This window comes from Staurois parvus, unplaced genomic scaffold (genome assembly GCF_062004578.1).
Source record: "Staurois parvus isolate SC_StPar_1 unplaced genomic scaffold, SC_StPar_1.0 ptg000155l, whole genome shotgun sequence".
Classification (NCBI taxonomy): Eukaryota; Metazoa; Chordata; class Amphibia; order Anura; family Ranidae; genus Staurois; species Staurois parvus.
The window spans coordinates 22,846,450-22,862,258 of record NW_028317951.1 but is presented as its reverse complement, the minus strand read 5'-3'; the positions used below and the strand labels follow the sequence as shown (position 1 = coordinate 22,862,258).

At 40.4% G+C, this 15,809-nt stretch overlaps 1 protein-coding gene across 1 annotated transcript in view; it reads right to left on the bottom strand.

The window, feature by feature from the left end:
- Positions 1-13,950, bottom strand: part of KCNMB2 (potassium calcium-activated channel subfamily M regulatory beta subunit 2) — a 577,176-nt gene extending 563,226 nt beyond the window's left edge. The window contains exon 1 of the mRNA XM_089675536.1: positions 13,565-13,950. The gene's annotated coding sequence lies outside the window, so the exon portion shown is untranslated. The remainder of the gene's footprint in view (positions 1-13,564) is intronic.
- Positions 13,951-15,809: the final 1,859 nt, after the last annotated feature.

Sequence of the window (15,809 nt, the reverse complement as noted above, 5' to 3'; positions counted from 1 at the left end):
TTTTTTCAGACAATATACATTTTCTCTGATAGAGTTCTAGAAAATAATATTCTTCTCCAACAAAATGAGCAACAGAAGATCTTACAATTCAGGTCTTTTGAATAGCACAGAGAAGGTCATTTATATCTGGAGAAGAACAAAAAAAAAGATCAATTAGTATCCTTCTGCTAAAGTTAGTGCCTATTAAATCATTTGAAAATTCTAGACAGATTGAGAAAATAATTTTACAAAAATAAAAAGTGCCATAAATGTTGTAAGTAGCAGAAAATTTCCCATACATTTTCTCTTTGTCTTTGAGCTCTTGGAAATGAGGTTTAACATGTTTTAAGGTAACTCTTTACATATGCAAATAGCATATTATAATAAAAAATAGCATATTATATAAAATTAAAGCCCACCAAGGGATGTTTGTAAAACTGGGCAAGTTCCGTGCTGTACTAAAAGTAAGAAACTGAATATGCTAAATATAATATTAGTACTATTATGAAAAGCAGGACGTACTTTACAAATAATATGGACTGTAGAAAAAACTAGCTTGCTCCTTATCAGAAGAGAAGACTACCTGTTTTTTGCCTACACAAATGTTACTAATGAGTCAGTGCTTTCTGCTGTAGCACCCTCCTAGTTAGGTTGCTAGTAGGATTAAGGAAAATTTAGTTTTTTGGCTCCTCTGTAGCCAGTTGAGCAGAGTTTGATTACTTTTTGATGGCTGTTTTGGGTTGCAGGCTCAACTACTTCCTTCTAGTGAATTGCAGAATGTAGTGGGCTGGAAGAGGCAAACCCTGGACCTGAATATTTACACAGTCTCAGCCAATCCATAAGGGAAAGAATGGGTAGGGGCTGAGGTGTATATAAATAGGCTGGGACCTGAAACAGCAGGACTTTGTCCTGGAGGAGGACACTGGCAGGTACCTGCTCCTAACAACCAATTCCAGTAAACTCTGGCAAAAAAGGGGGGAAAAATGCATTGGAACACATCAGAAACGCATCAAAACAGGGCATGCAGAAATGGATCTGGATCACAAAACTGTGTTGTGAACCGCCCTCAATCCAGTACCTATAAAACATAGCATTTGAATATTGTATAGTCAAATATTCAGCTAACAGCTGTAGCTTCAGTATCTTTTTCATCTGTTTTTCACTTTCTTTTTAGGAACCCCATATATATTTTTTCATTGAACCATTAGATTAAACAAAAAAAACCTGACTCGATTCCCCCATTTGATGTGGATGGAGGAATCCTACCTGCTGTGTCTTTGTATTTTGATAGTGGGGAGACTTACCTGCCATCAGAATACAATATTCAGCTGATCGGTTGGTTTTGCAGAAGTCCATTGATAGATCAACTTCTATAGAACCACAGTGTCCTTACAAAGATCAAAACTCGGCCAGTCCTTGCTGAACTGGCAGAATTTCAATCTATGTATGGCCGGCTCTACCCCCCTGCTGAAAATCCTGTTTTCACAGTGATCAATAACTCCAGCTAACATTTACACATACAGCTGAATGATTCATCCCACTGACTTATCAGATGGCTACATCCAAGATTTTAGTCAGACAGCCTTAGCTTTAGGGTGCATTCATACCTGTGAATGCCCCCGCACTGTGACCCCAGCAGGGGCTCCTGTGAATATCTGCGAGAGGCAGCCCCATTGAAATTAACGAGAGGCTGCCAGCTCTCACAGCTAATCGCAACAACTCACATGTGATCATTTATGCAGTGATCCATCACAGGCAAAGGCAGCCTGTGTCCATGGCCGATCACTTGCAAATCATAGCTGCATGAGTGAGTACATACGAGTGTCAGCAATTAACTGCAAGAGCCAGTAGCCTCCTTTTGCCTAAAACGGGGCTGCTTCTCACAGTTCATCTTAACAACCTCTGCTGGGGTTCTCACAACTAATCAGTGTGGGTGCATTTGCAAGTGTGAATGAACCCTTAAGCCGGCCATACACAGGTTGAATTTTGAAAGAATGTTCTTTCGAAAATCTTTTCTAAGAATTTTCGTTCGAATTTTGCATCATTAGTGGGCCACAGCAATGGCTGATTTTCTAGCGACCATCGAATTTGAGTGATCGGACATGTTGGAAATGTTTTCAAATCAAACAAATTTCTAATCAATGATGGAAGAATCGTGTAAGAAATATAACTGAAAAAGAAATGAGCAAGAAAATGCTTGACCATAAAAATTATTTTCTGTAGCAACATGAGGTGAAATTAAAGGCTATGTTAGTCAAATTTTGAAATCAATGGTGTTACCATTGAATTACAAAACAAAGAAAAGAAAATGTGTCGAGACATGCATGACCTGCATTATGCTAAGTTCCCATCTATGCAGGTGCTGCGTAGTAGTGAAGGAACTTTTATGTGTCCAAAGTTGCATGGTAGGATTAGGGTTAAGGGCCAGGGTTAGGGTTAAGGGTAGCCCTTAACCCTAACCCTAATGTTTAACCGTATCCCTCGCCCTTAACCCTAACATTTAACCCTAACCCTAGCCCTTAACCCTAACATTTAACCCTAACCCTAGCCCTTAACCCTAACATTTAACCCTAACCCTAGCCCTTAACCCTAACCCTAATGTTTAACCCTAACCCTAGCCCTTAACCCTAACATTTAACCCTAACCCTAGCTCTTAACCCTAACATTTAACCCTAACCCTAGCCCTTAACCCTAACATTTAACCCTAGCCCTTAACCCTAACCCTAATGTTTAACCATAACCCTAGCCCTTAACCCTAACATTTAACCCTAACCCTAGCCCTTAACCCTAACTTTTAACCCTAACCCTAGCCCTTAACCCTAACCCTAGCCCTTAACCCTAACATTTAACCCTAGCCCTTAACCCTAACATTTAACCCTAGCCCTTAACCCTAAACCTAACATTTAACCCTAATCCTAGTCCTTAACCCTAACTCCATAATTTGACTTTGAACACAAAAGAAATCCTGCATTGATGCAACTTCGATGTGACTTTGATACTACTTGAGTGCTAGAGAGTATAACGTTGCATGAACAGAACTGTCATACTTTGCTATTAGCCAATAAAAACACACAAAACTAGCATTTTTGGTGTGGGTCCATTGAAGTTTTATTACACGCAAAACACAGTCCCTGACCCTTTCCAAAAATGCACTAGATGAAAATGCACAGATGTGAACTAAATCTATAGGAAACTATGTAAATTAATGTGGAGAATTTCTGCAAGATGCAAAACACACTAAAAATTGCATAGGTGTGAACCAAGTTGCTTTTACTATGCTGTCTCTTTTGATAACTCATAGTGCTCTGGTAATAATTTGCAAAGTATTAAAGGAGAAATAGGGCCAAAGCTCTTTTGACCATACTTCTCTAAGTCACAGGAGTGCACTTTGTTCTGCACTCCAGTGACCTGTATTCAGCAGACAGAGGGCTAAATTCCTCTGTCGGCTGATGTCACTGAGATGGCCCAGGACCTAAAGAAATCCCGACTCAGCGTGACACTGAGACTCTCAGCCAGCTGCTCTCATCCCCTACATAGAAACACAGAAAAGTGATGGCAGAAAAAGACTGAGTGGAATTTTTTTTTTGAGGGGAGGGGTTTTTTCTTTTTTGATTTTGTTTTGTTTTTTTTTTTGTGCGGTGAGCGCTGGAGTGGCAGAGCACAGAGAGATGACAGGCACTCTGCTCACTGAAGACTGAGAACTGAGCGATCAGCAGTCTTTGATCACTCAGTTCTCAGTGTAGAGGCCAAAGGGGACAGATGCTGCATCGGACCGATGCTGCATCCACCTAGGTGAGTATGTATGTTTGTTTTTTTAATTCCCTAACTTCAATTCTAAATATTTATTTGTAAAATTAATATTGTATAGTTATACAGTATTTAACAAAAATACTGAACATTAGATTATGAACAAAAAAACTGAAAAAAGTATGACCAAAAATCTTTATATTTTCCCATTTAAAAATACCATGTACAATAAACCCTTACTTTCTGATGTAGAAATGAGTGAGTAGTTATATTGCAACAAACTCCCACAAGACTGCCACACATTAGGGGTTATTAGCCTGGCTCAGTGTTCTGTAGTCCATCTATATTTTCTGGTTTTAGTATGACATTACTCATGCACACACGAGTTACTGAAGGCTTGACATTGGAAATACAGTAAATAACACCATAAGTTGAGAATAGACTATTGTCAGTTGTTTACACTCGTTCTATCTGGTTATCCAGGGACATTTTTGCTACTTATTTGTGCTGACTTCTCTGCTTACATCCAAGGTTTCAAATAGAAACAGTATAGTACAGCTTAATGTTTCACTATTCTCGCCAACAACTGTTACAATGCTTCCTGCAATTTTTATTTTGGAACTGTATATAGGTGGTCAAAATATTAGGCATCTTCAATAAGGTAGTGCAATAATGAGGATAATATTCCAGAACAGCCAATCATATTCCAGTTCACTGAATTTGCAAGTATTCAAAAATGATTTCAGATTGTTTTTGTTAGTTATTGCATTTTTTGCTTTGCTCTTTACCTTTCTGAATATCTATTTCATTTTTGTTTAATTTATGTTAAATGAAAATATTTTTCTTGAGAAAGACTAATATGTTTTATACATACAGGTACAAGTCTTTAAAAATATATACTTGTGTAATGCATAAATAAATTCTGGAAAAAAAACCAATGGGACTTTGAAGGCATCATACATAAAATGTGTAAACTTTTTGTCAAAATGTCTTTAAAATTGTGGCAGAACACGCCATTGTTGCAAAACAGTTATATTGTACATTTTAGCATATTACCATTAGAGGATGTTATACATAGATTAAACAGTGATCCTGGTTAATTACAGAGATGTTTTTGCAAAATACCAACGCATTTCGGCGCTATGTAGCTCCTTCCACAGGGATATCAGACACTTTGTATAATAATTTATAACTGAAAATTCATTTACATCATGGGTTCCTTTATATTGTGAGTATATTTACACATCTGGAACTATACAAATATATTTTTTCTTGTATACGATATGTAATTAATAATTGTATTTTCAATCTGACAGACTGTATCACCTTTATACACAGTGTCTGATATCCCTGAGGAAGGAGCTATATAGCTACGAAGCGCATTGGAATTTTCTCTGTAATTAACCAGGAACACTGTTTAATCTATGTATAACATTCTTTAATGGTATTATGGTAAAATGTACAATATAACTGTTTTGCAACAATGGTGTGTTGTACCACAATTTTAAAGAAATTTTGACAAATAAAGAGTTTACACATTTTATGTATGATGCCTGAAAAGTCCCATTGGTATAGGATTCTTTTTCCATAATTTATACAGTCATATCGGGATGGTGGCAGTATATCAGAAATTCCTTCTTTTACCTTTATAATGCATAGTGGTGTCAAGAGTACCTTTCTCTAGTGTTTGGGTATGGTCACTTTAGCATTTTCAGGAGGTGCAGTTTTCAAAATGGTAGGCAGTATATTATCTGGCTTGAGATCAGGACCAATAGCCCAAAAACAGCCTGATGCGTAATACAAACAATAAATTAATAAATAAAAGAGTCCTTATAGGTCCTTATTTATCCTACAAAGTCCTTGAAGGTCCTTAGGTCTCACAAATTCCAATAAAACACAAATGGCAGCCATCCGCAGAGTGTGACCAGCTCTGTAGAGAAGACAGTAAGGGAAGAAAAGGAGGGGCCAGCTAAGTGCAATATGTATGTAAGATGCTTTATTACAATCGGCCTCTAGAAGGCGCAAGCAGCTCTGAGCGTGTAGCCTGACACTGCTCCCGATCCACTCCTCCGTCCAGTGATGTCTCCTCCACCCGTGGTTCCGGTGCACTTCCTGATGTCCACAGGGTGTACCATTCACACTCCACCATCTCCCTAGCCTGGATGATAGCGGCGGACCCTGCAAAGGAATAAGCGGAGGACCCACTACCCAACAAGCTCTTATATTTCAGCTATTCTGTGAGTGTTTTTAACCACTTGTAATAAAGCATCTTACATACATATTGCACCTAGCTGTCGCCTCCTTTTCTTCCCTTACTGTTTTCAAAATTGTGTCTATTATGAGTACTTACATGAAATAACCTGACATCAACTCAGTGTTCAGTTTTAATATAAATCACTGTAAGCAACGGTTTTTGTAAGGATGTTGCTCTTCTTACCCTCAGTTATATTGCTTCCTGGATCACTTTTCTGCTAAAAGGACAGAGATGACAATTCTGATTAATTATCCAATTAATAAACTGGGGGAGGAAATGCAACACAGGAAGCTGAATTTTTAACTAGCTGCCGACCGCAGATAGCCGAATGACGGCTGCACTGCGGCCGGCCAGTTCTGAGTGGACGTCATATGACGTCCTCCCAGAACGCGCTCTCCTGCACGCCCCAGGGGGCGCGCACCCAGCGATCTCCGTGATCACGTGATGTGGTAAAAGGCCAATCACAGCGGCCTTTTACCACGTGATCAGCGGTGTCCAATGACACGCTGATCACAGGGAAATGCAAGTGCCGGTTCTCGGCTGCACTTTCCTCACGCTGTCAGATCGTGAGGCAAGTACTGCCGAGAACCGGCAGTTGTCAGAGCGGGGATCGGCACCGATCATCAGGGCACTGATGATCAGTGCCCTGATGATCGGTGCCCAGCAGTGCCACCCGTAAGTTCCGCCCACCTTGCCCAGCAATGCGCCCACTAGCTCCTCCCACCTGTGCCCAGCAGATCACCCAGCAGTGCACCCACCTGTGCCCAGCAGTGCACCCACCTGTGCCACTCTGCAGTGCCACCTACCTGTGCCCAGAAGTGCCACCTACCTGTGCCCAGCAGTGTCAACCAAGAGAAGACTTCACCAGAGTGAATACAGAGGGTTCACCACAAGATGTAAACCATTGGTGAGCCTCAAAAACAGGAAGGCCAGATTAGAGTTTGCCAAATGACATCTAAAAAAGCCTTCACAGTTCTGGAACAACATCCTATGGACAGATGAGACCAAGATCAACTTGTACCAGAGTGATGGGAAGAGAAGAGTATGAAGAAGGAAAGGAACTGCTCATGATCCTAAGCATACCACCTCATCAGTGAAGCATGGTGGTGGTAGTGTCATGGCGTGGGCATGTATGGCTGCCAATGGAACTGGTTCTCTTGTATTTATTGATGATGTGACTGCTGACAAAAGCAGCAGGATGAGTTCTGAAGTGTTTCGGGTAATATTATCTGATCATATTCAGCCAAATGCTTCACAACTCATTGGACGCCGCTTCACAGTGCAGATGGACAATGACCCAAAGCATACTGCAAAAGCAACCAAAGAGTTTTTTAAGGGAAAGAAGTGGAATGTTATGCAATGGCCAAGTCAATCACCTGACCTGAATCTGATTGAGCATGCATTTCACTTGCTGAAGACAAAACTGAAGGGAAAATGCCCCAAGAACAAGCAGGAACTGAAGACAGTTGCAGTAGAGGCCTGGCAGAGCATCACCAGGGATGAAACCCAGCGTCTGGTGATGTCTATGCGTTCCATACTTCAGACTGTAATTGACTGCAAAGGATTTGCAACCAAGCATTAAAAAGTGAAAGTTTGATTTATGATTATTTTTCTGTCCCATTACTTTTGGTCCCTTAAAAAGTGGGAGGCACATATGCAAACTGTTGTAATTCCTACACCGTTCACCTGATTTGGATGTAAATACCCTCAAATGAAATCTGACAGTCTTCAGTTAAAGCACATCTTGTTCGTTTCATTTCAAATCCATTGTGGTGGTGTAAAGATCCAAAAATGTTAGAATTGTGTCGATGTCCCAATATTTATTGACCTGACTGTAAGTTTTGTATAATAATAATATTAATAATAATAGTAAGATAAAATACACCATTATGCAAGCAAGAGTATACTGTGCACGTCACTGTAGCTGTCTTCAACATTAATACATCCCTTTCTGTTTTAGGAAATGAGCCATCCAGTTCAAAGGTGAAAAAACATATGCATGTAAGATAACATTAAACCAAATAACATGGAGAGACCCGTTCAGAGGATTCAACTAATCAATGTTTACTCGAGAAATAGATGTTTTATTGACGCAAAAGAGAACCTTTCAGCTCCTCCAGCGTATTATCATAGGAGTACCTTCTTAATCTACTCTATCAAATGCTTCCCAAACATGCAGCCTAAACAGATTAAATTGTTGCTGATTAGATAGTTTGGACTTTTTATCAAAATTCAGCAGCTAATCCCACATCGCCACCTCTAACAACTTCCCTGGCCACTGATATATGCAGAGAGCAGTGACACAATACTGGTACAGGAAGAACTGAGGTGTCTTTAATGTGCAGGCTGTGAATGATAACCTGGTTTCACCTTCCTTATGCTGTATGAGAGGCAAGATGGTGGTGCCCAGTGAGGAATATATGGGTCTCAAAGGGCACACTGAAGCAAAATCTTTGGTCAATGATTATGAACCAGTGAGTTGCTTCTAAGCTGACATCATACAACTTTAGATGTTCCCAACTTGCAGGCTTGGAAAGATATACATGAAAACATACAATTTTATGCACAATAATATGCAATAGGAAATCTTTTTTCATTATTGCTGCCGCTCCATATTCTCCCTGACATCAAGGTTGAACAAATAGCCAAAGGTTATGTTGTGTGTTGCGGGTCTCATTAACTCTGCAGAGACTGTTGTTCAGGTTGATCCCAATGGAATGGGGCATAGAAATATTACCTTTTATATGTGCTGCCCCATAAACCATGCTGCCCCCACCAAAAGTGAATGATGACCCCTTTCTTAAGCCGTGTCATTTCTTTTGTTACAGTCAACCGTGTCACATAAATATGACTGTGAACACTGAAAATATTGCATGCTTTTGGAGGCTATTTACTGCATGTTTCTGACATTGTACATTGGACTACACAGTCCACCAATTAAAAACCTTACACAATAAGATGACTGCTGACACTTAAAATGGACTTTCATGCTCTTTACACGCATTGCATATCCTTCTTCACCTCCTGTTACAATATCACACTAAATCAAAATAAAACTTCCTTCTCCCAATGGCTCTTTATTGAAATTTGGATGGCTGTTCTGCCTTTATTCTCCTCAGCCAGAATAATATCCTTCCTCTTTAAAAAACCTCCTGGGATATCCACACCATCCATCTCAAGAGGCTTCTGGTCAATTTGAGGCACACAGTCTCATGTACACTGTGCATGCATTGCAGCGTACCATCAGGGGGAGAACCTGGAAGAGAGGCTGGCTCACTGATGACAGGAAGATGGTGGCATAGAACATGGAGTGCTGCAGTGAAAGGGAAGTTTGCAGCAGAAAATTGTGGACTCATTGGCTGTGTGAGTACATTCTTTAATCAAAACCAGCAGTATAGGTTTTAACCACAAGAAAAAAAAATACCTAGAGGAGGAGTGATGTTCCATTTTAAAGTGTTTGTAAAGGCCCAAAGATTTTTACCTTCATGTAGACTATGAGTGAAGGTGAAAAACTGTCAAAACCTTCTGTGTGCAGCAGCCACCCCAATACCTACCTGAGCCTCATCATGATCCAACGATGTGCACAAGAGCCTAGGCTCTCTGGGGACTCTCCATCCACTCTGGCTGAGAAAACAGTGGGAGCCATTGGCTCCCGTTGTTAATCACAGCCAGTGAGCAAATGGAGAGTGAGAGGGGAGGGGCCGAGCTGCAACTACATGTGTGAATGGAGATGCAGAGCAGTGGCTTGTGAGTGAGCCTGCTTAGGTGCCCCCATAACAAGTTACTTGCTCTGGGGCACTTAGCAGGACGGAGGGGCCACGAGCACTGTTGGGGAACCTGAAAAGTGGAGGATCAGGGCTGCTCTGTGCAAAAACCACTGCACAGAGCAGCTATGTATAACATATATTTTGTTTTTAATTGCTTTTAATATCGCCTTACTGTGCATAGAGCCTTGCAGTTCCCTACCAACAACAATCTCCTTTCACATCTGAGATTGAAAATCAATTTAAAAAAAGGTAAATATAATTGTAAATTCTGTAAATGGTGCTACCTAGTTTTCTGTTGACTCATACCCTAGACTATGTGCTATTTATGGTAAAGTCCTGCTGTCCTTTAACAAAGCCTTACAGTTTTCAATCAGAAACAGGCTTGTATTGGCATAACACATAACCACTGTTAAGACTCACAGAGGCAGAAGACATAGAATGAGAAGGACAAAGCTATAATGTGCCTTTATGCCATTCCTAAAATGTCTGTCATATGAAGATAAAGTACTTTTCAACTGTGTGAATTTGTAGGTATGGGTTAATGTGAAGTAAAATATGGGAAAGAAGAAAGTAAAAGTGAAAGGAGGACAGGGTTTTTTGAGGGAATAATTCTGGCAATATACTTCTGCTGAGGTCACATATACTATAAGCATGAAAGTGTGTTAAAGCCCATCTTAGGTCAAATTTTAAAATCACTCCCCCCGGCCCATAAACTTTATTAAAACACAAATCTTTTAAAGCTCTTTTTAACTCATCTAAGTTCTCTGTCACCTAAGCATCTGTAGCAGGGGCGAACTGACCATTTGGAAACTCGGGCACTGCCCGAGGGCCTGGGGTCAGTAGGGGGCCCCATGAGATGCCCCTGGTACCTTTTTCATAGGCTTTTTTGAGTTTGGACAAGGACACAGGTGTCCCATGATCCCCTATTGAGGGCCCTGGGTCAGTAGGGGGCCCCATGAGATGCCACTGGTACCTTTTTCATAGTCTTTTTTGAGTTTGGGCAAGGACACAGGGGCCCCATGGATCCCCTATTGCCCGGGGGCCCCATGAGTTGTCAGTCCGCCCCTGATCTGTAGTAACTTTCCAGGAATAAAGTTCAGGACAGCCACCAACCATTGTCATGAAATAATCACATTACCACTGAAGTCTTCAGTGAGATTATCATCAACCAATGTGAAGTGTCCATGTCACCAGGTAGTGACATAAGCATTTGAACAAGGCCTTTTCCCACTTTGCAGTCCAAAAAAAGACGTTTCTAAACCTGGTGAGTCACATGACCAGAGAATCGGGTACGAATTTTGCCTTTTTTTTATCAGTTTACTTGTGTGATTAGTTAGTGGAGGGTGGGGTAAAGTTTTGTGTGTGTTTGTGTGTTTAGGAGGTTGGCCCCTGGCCAAAGGTGAGCATGAAAATCAACATGGCTGATGGTTTTAAAGGTATACAAGTATCATCTACAGCACAAGTATCAAGCTGGCGGCCCTCCCGCTGTTGCCAAACTACAAGCATTGCAAGATTGACAGTTACAAGCATGACTCCCAAAGGTAGATGCATGATGGGACTTGTAGTTTTGCAACAGCTGGAGGGCCACTAGTTTGACATCCCTGATCTACAGAATTGTTTACAGATAAAATTCTACTGAAAAGCATATGCAAAGTGTACAATTGACTAATGTTAGTTGTTACCCTACATGGTGTTTTCATAAAGATTTTCAGATTATCATCTCTTCATTGATAAATGGGGATTTAAAAAAATGGAGAAGGTAACAAATAATTTTGACTGGAAAAGGTTAGATAGATGGATAGATAGATAGATAGATAGATAGATAGATACAATAGCTAGCTAGCTAGAGAGAGAGATTGATTCCACTAATTCCAAATTTGTTATCATGATTCTAGTATCTGTGTATTCTACATCTTTACTTCATCTAGTTGTGCACTTCTGCTGCCACCCTTCTAGCATTGACCCTAACCTTAGCCTCACACATGTCCACCTTTGCCTGCAGTACTACTTTTTCAATGAACATTTTCCAAATGGATATTGTCTCAGTAATATCAGAGATGCTTTTGGTGGTCAGAACATCCCCCAAGTAACCCCAGAAGGCACCACCTCGATGAGACTCTTACCTTGCCTAGACTAGTCATTGTTCCTGTCCGTAACTGCAGCCCTGCCTAGGAAGTCACATGAGTTAATTTGGTACATATTTTTAATTTCAATGTAAATAACAAGACATGTTGGGTAACCAAAGGCATCACATGTCGATGTAATGACTATTATGCATTAGTGGTATGAAGTATATCTTGATGCTTCTAGTGAACATCTTGCTATAGAAGCAGTAAATGGAAGCCAGCTAATGCTTTGGAATAAATAACATTTCTTGAAATTCTACTATGCCTGTAAACTTTGCCCCCATTCCATGAATCCAGAGGACACCACACCTACTAGTTACCACTGCTGCAGGCACAGCTGCCTGTTGATCATCATAATAAGAAAGGCACTGGGTCAAGTCTACTTTTAGCAGTCTATTATTTAAAAATATAGAAAAGTCCTATTATAAGACACAAGACGTTAATGTGCAACCCATTGCGCACTAATAGTACTTTTTTCTTCCTTATGTATTAAAATTTTTATGCAATCTAAAACATATTTCATTCATAAAAGCAAAATCAAACAGCTAATAAAAATATATTTATTGAGGCACTGTGATGGAAATAGGTGTCTTGGGGAGAAATCACAATTCCGAATAAAACTAATGGCAATGCTTAACACCTCCAGACTCCTATTACAGAAGAAGGCTTAGCTGTGATGTTCATTATTAGCCTGTTGAGGGGTTACATTACTCTCTAATACTAAATAATGAGGCTGACAATCACCCTGACTTCTTGACATCCATTCTATAGGTCACTAATGGTGTCTTTTAATTTCCATAAAAATCATAATATACTTACACGGTCGCAGCGAAAATTAAAAAGCAAAAAAACAAACAATTAACTACTGTCTTGAATATTCTATTTTATAATAATGATTCGCCTATAGCAAAAGTGAAATGCAAGCACAAGGACATAGGGAAATTACTCATACTGAATAGCCCTCCTTTGTTTACAATGTGAATATTTAACATGCTTCAGTAACATTTTGTATTCTGTCTCAGTTTAACTCCTGTGTGACCAGTGTTACTAACAGCCTGATCTACGTAATAGGTTGCTGCTGGCAGCTAGCTAGACTTCTGCTGATCCATTTTTAACATTCTATTTCTAAAGGCTGCAAATCTGGCCAAATATTCACAGTAGTAACAATGACATTTTTTTTTTAAAGACAATGGATGAAGGAATACGTGATCCTTTTTAGATGCATGGGTGAATTAAAAATCTATAAAGCAGTCCCACTCCCATGAAACCATTGATCACACTTACAGTATGCAAGCATGCCAACAATATCAGCGTCCTTATCTACAGGTTTCAGAGCTGGCAGCCTGTGTCTCTCTCAGCTTCAGGATTCCCACTTTCACACAACACACCCCATCTTCACTTCCAACAAGCCAGCTGACACAGAAGATAAGCCAAGTGTTTTCTCTATGACCTCTTTGCATCCTGTTCCTTGGGAAATCAGGAAGACTGTGCCCTCCCCACCACACAAGCCTGTTTGTCCTCAAGACATTTCTGCTTATTCCAAACCAAATTTTATATTAGAATGTAAGCAGACATTTTCTCTTTTCTCATTATTGCCTGTTAGCTTGCGTGCACACGCTTGCCTCTGCCAGCTAGAAATACATCTATAGCATCGAGCAACAGATTCTTTTGTGTTTGCATGCAATCCTTACCTGTGTTAAGATATCACATTCTCTTCAGTCACAAAAGCCAATTTTCTGGCAGAGATTCAGCATAATCCTCCAAACTGCCACCAGCAGTGATCCTGTTTTGTACAGCGTTCATTAGATCTTGTATCCAAGCCTTTCTTTTTTTTTGGGGGGGGGGTGCTATTAATGTCACAACCACAGCTAAGTCATGGCTTTATGCTCCATGCTCAAAATGTCTGAAATAGTTTAGAAGGACAAGGAGGATGCAAGGCATCCTAGACAGCCATGCTTAAAGTGAGTTGTCTGAAGCTCTGTTAACGTAGCATCGTGTGTTACAGCATGTGCTAGTTGGAGTCTCTGTGCCTCTGATTGACACGCTGCTTCTGTTTTTAATAAATATTGCAATAGGCTGCCTGTTAGGCGTACAGTGATATGCCTAATCCAGCATTTCACATGGGATGATCCTTTTAAAAGTGGGTGGGAATTTTTCTTTTTTTCAGTTCAGTGAAATCATCCCTGTGGTATAAGAAGGTTTGAGCAGCGAATGTGGAAAATGCATGAAAATGTTCAGTCTGGCTGAATGACAAGAATGATCAAAACTACTGAAAGAGGTAGACCTTCCCCTCGTTCTTCCACCGACCTACACACTGACTGCTCCTGAGACTTGAGGACAAGAAAAACTTTTAAACATTTAATTAGGGAGAGATACATTTCCAGCCTAGGCAAATATCGTGTTTACCTCCTATGTTCTAATTCTGAGCAAACCTTCAGTATGGTCTTTTTTGGTTTAATTAAAGAGGAACTTCACTCATTTTCCTGAAAGTTAAAAGTCAGCAGCTATAAATACTGTGGTTATTGACTTTCAAAAAACAGGTACTTACCAGTTCATGGAGTTTGGCAATGTCTTCCCTGGAGCTGATTCTTCACCAGACTTTGATTCGCCGGTGCCACCAGCTTGGACATGGGATCCAGATGTGACTTCCGGATGTCTCACAGCTGGGTCCCCGCCGCACATACAGGAGGTTAAGCAGTTCTGTGAGACTGGTCTTGTAGCCTCTTGTGATATGTGACATGTCCCAAGAGCATGAGGACGGTGGGGGGCAATCCGAGATGATAGATTTGTCATCTAATTGAGGAATAAGGAAGAAGGATTGGGTACCTGTCAAAAAGGTACCCACTTTCTCCCATTAAAAAGCTGCATTTAAGTTTTAGGCTGGGGGGAGGAAAACAATTAGAGGAATTTTAGGAAACTCCAGTCCCCTTTTGTTTGGCTCCACCATTTTCATATTTCTGGTATGTTCAGGCCCTGGTAGAGTCCTTTATAATATCTGCACACACACAGGGAATGTTCCACACATGCATAAAAAGACAGTTTTTGAACTTCCATAGCACCCTTTCCTTGTGCATGCACAGGTGTGCTGGAGGGCTCTGCCGGGTCCAGAAACATTGAGGCATATTTTCACATCTGGAGAGGGTTGGAGGGTGCGAACATCATTCTCGTCTAGGTGAGAAATACAGAAGTGCTGTGTAGCTGGCCAGCTAAGACCGGTCCTAGGTTGCTAATATGGTTCACATATATGTGTATACCAAACCTGCCAATAACCTCAGTACAGTGTATATGTGCATATGTTAAATCCAAAAGCAGAATCATTGCTGTAATTTATGTCTTTGAATGTTATATGACATTTATATATTCATTGTGCTAGCAGAAGCAGAAAAGGAAAATATGCCTTTAAGAGTTAGTATACTTGCTCATCAGACAGAAGAGGAAACAGACAAGTTCCAGTCAGAGAAGCTTTATGGAAGCAGAGAAGGCTGAATAGGTATTTAATGCACTTATGTGTTCCTCTATTGTTTAGCAGTGCAAGTAGATCTGTATGTAAAAACTGTTGTGTGTGTTTACTTGTAGTTCCACCGAATCTACCGAGATAAGCTATCGAATCAACCCAGTGTAAAGTAAATACGAATCAAGTCACTGTAGAGCAGGGGTGTCCAAACTTTTTTCAAAGAGGGCCAGATTGGATGAAGTGAACATGGTGGAGGGCCGAACATTTTTCCAAACATTCTTTGAACCATTACAATTAAATGCAAATAAATTATTTTATGCCAAGTTACCGTATTTTTCGCCGTATAAGACGCACCTGACCATAAGATGCACCTAGGTTTTAGAGGCAGAAAACAGGAAAAAAAAATTCTGAACTAATGGACTGCAGACACAGTACAGGAGATGACCAGAGACTGCGGACAGCACAGGAATGACCAGAGACTG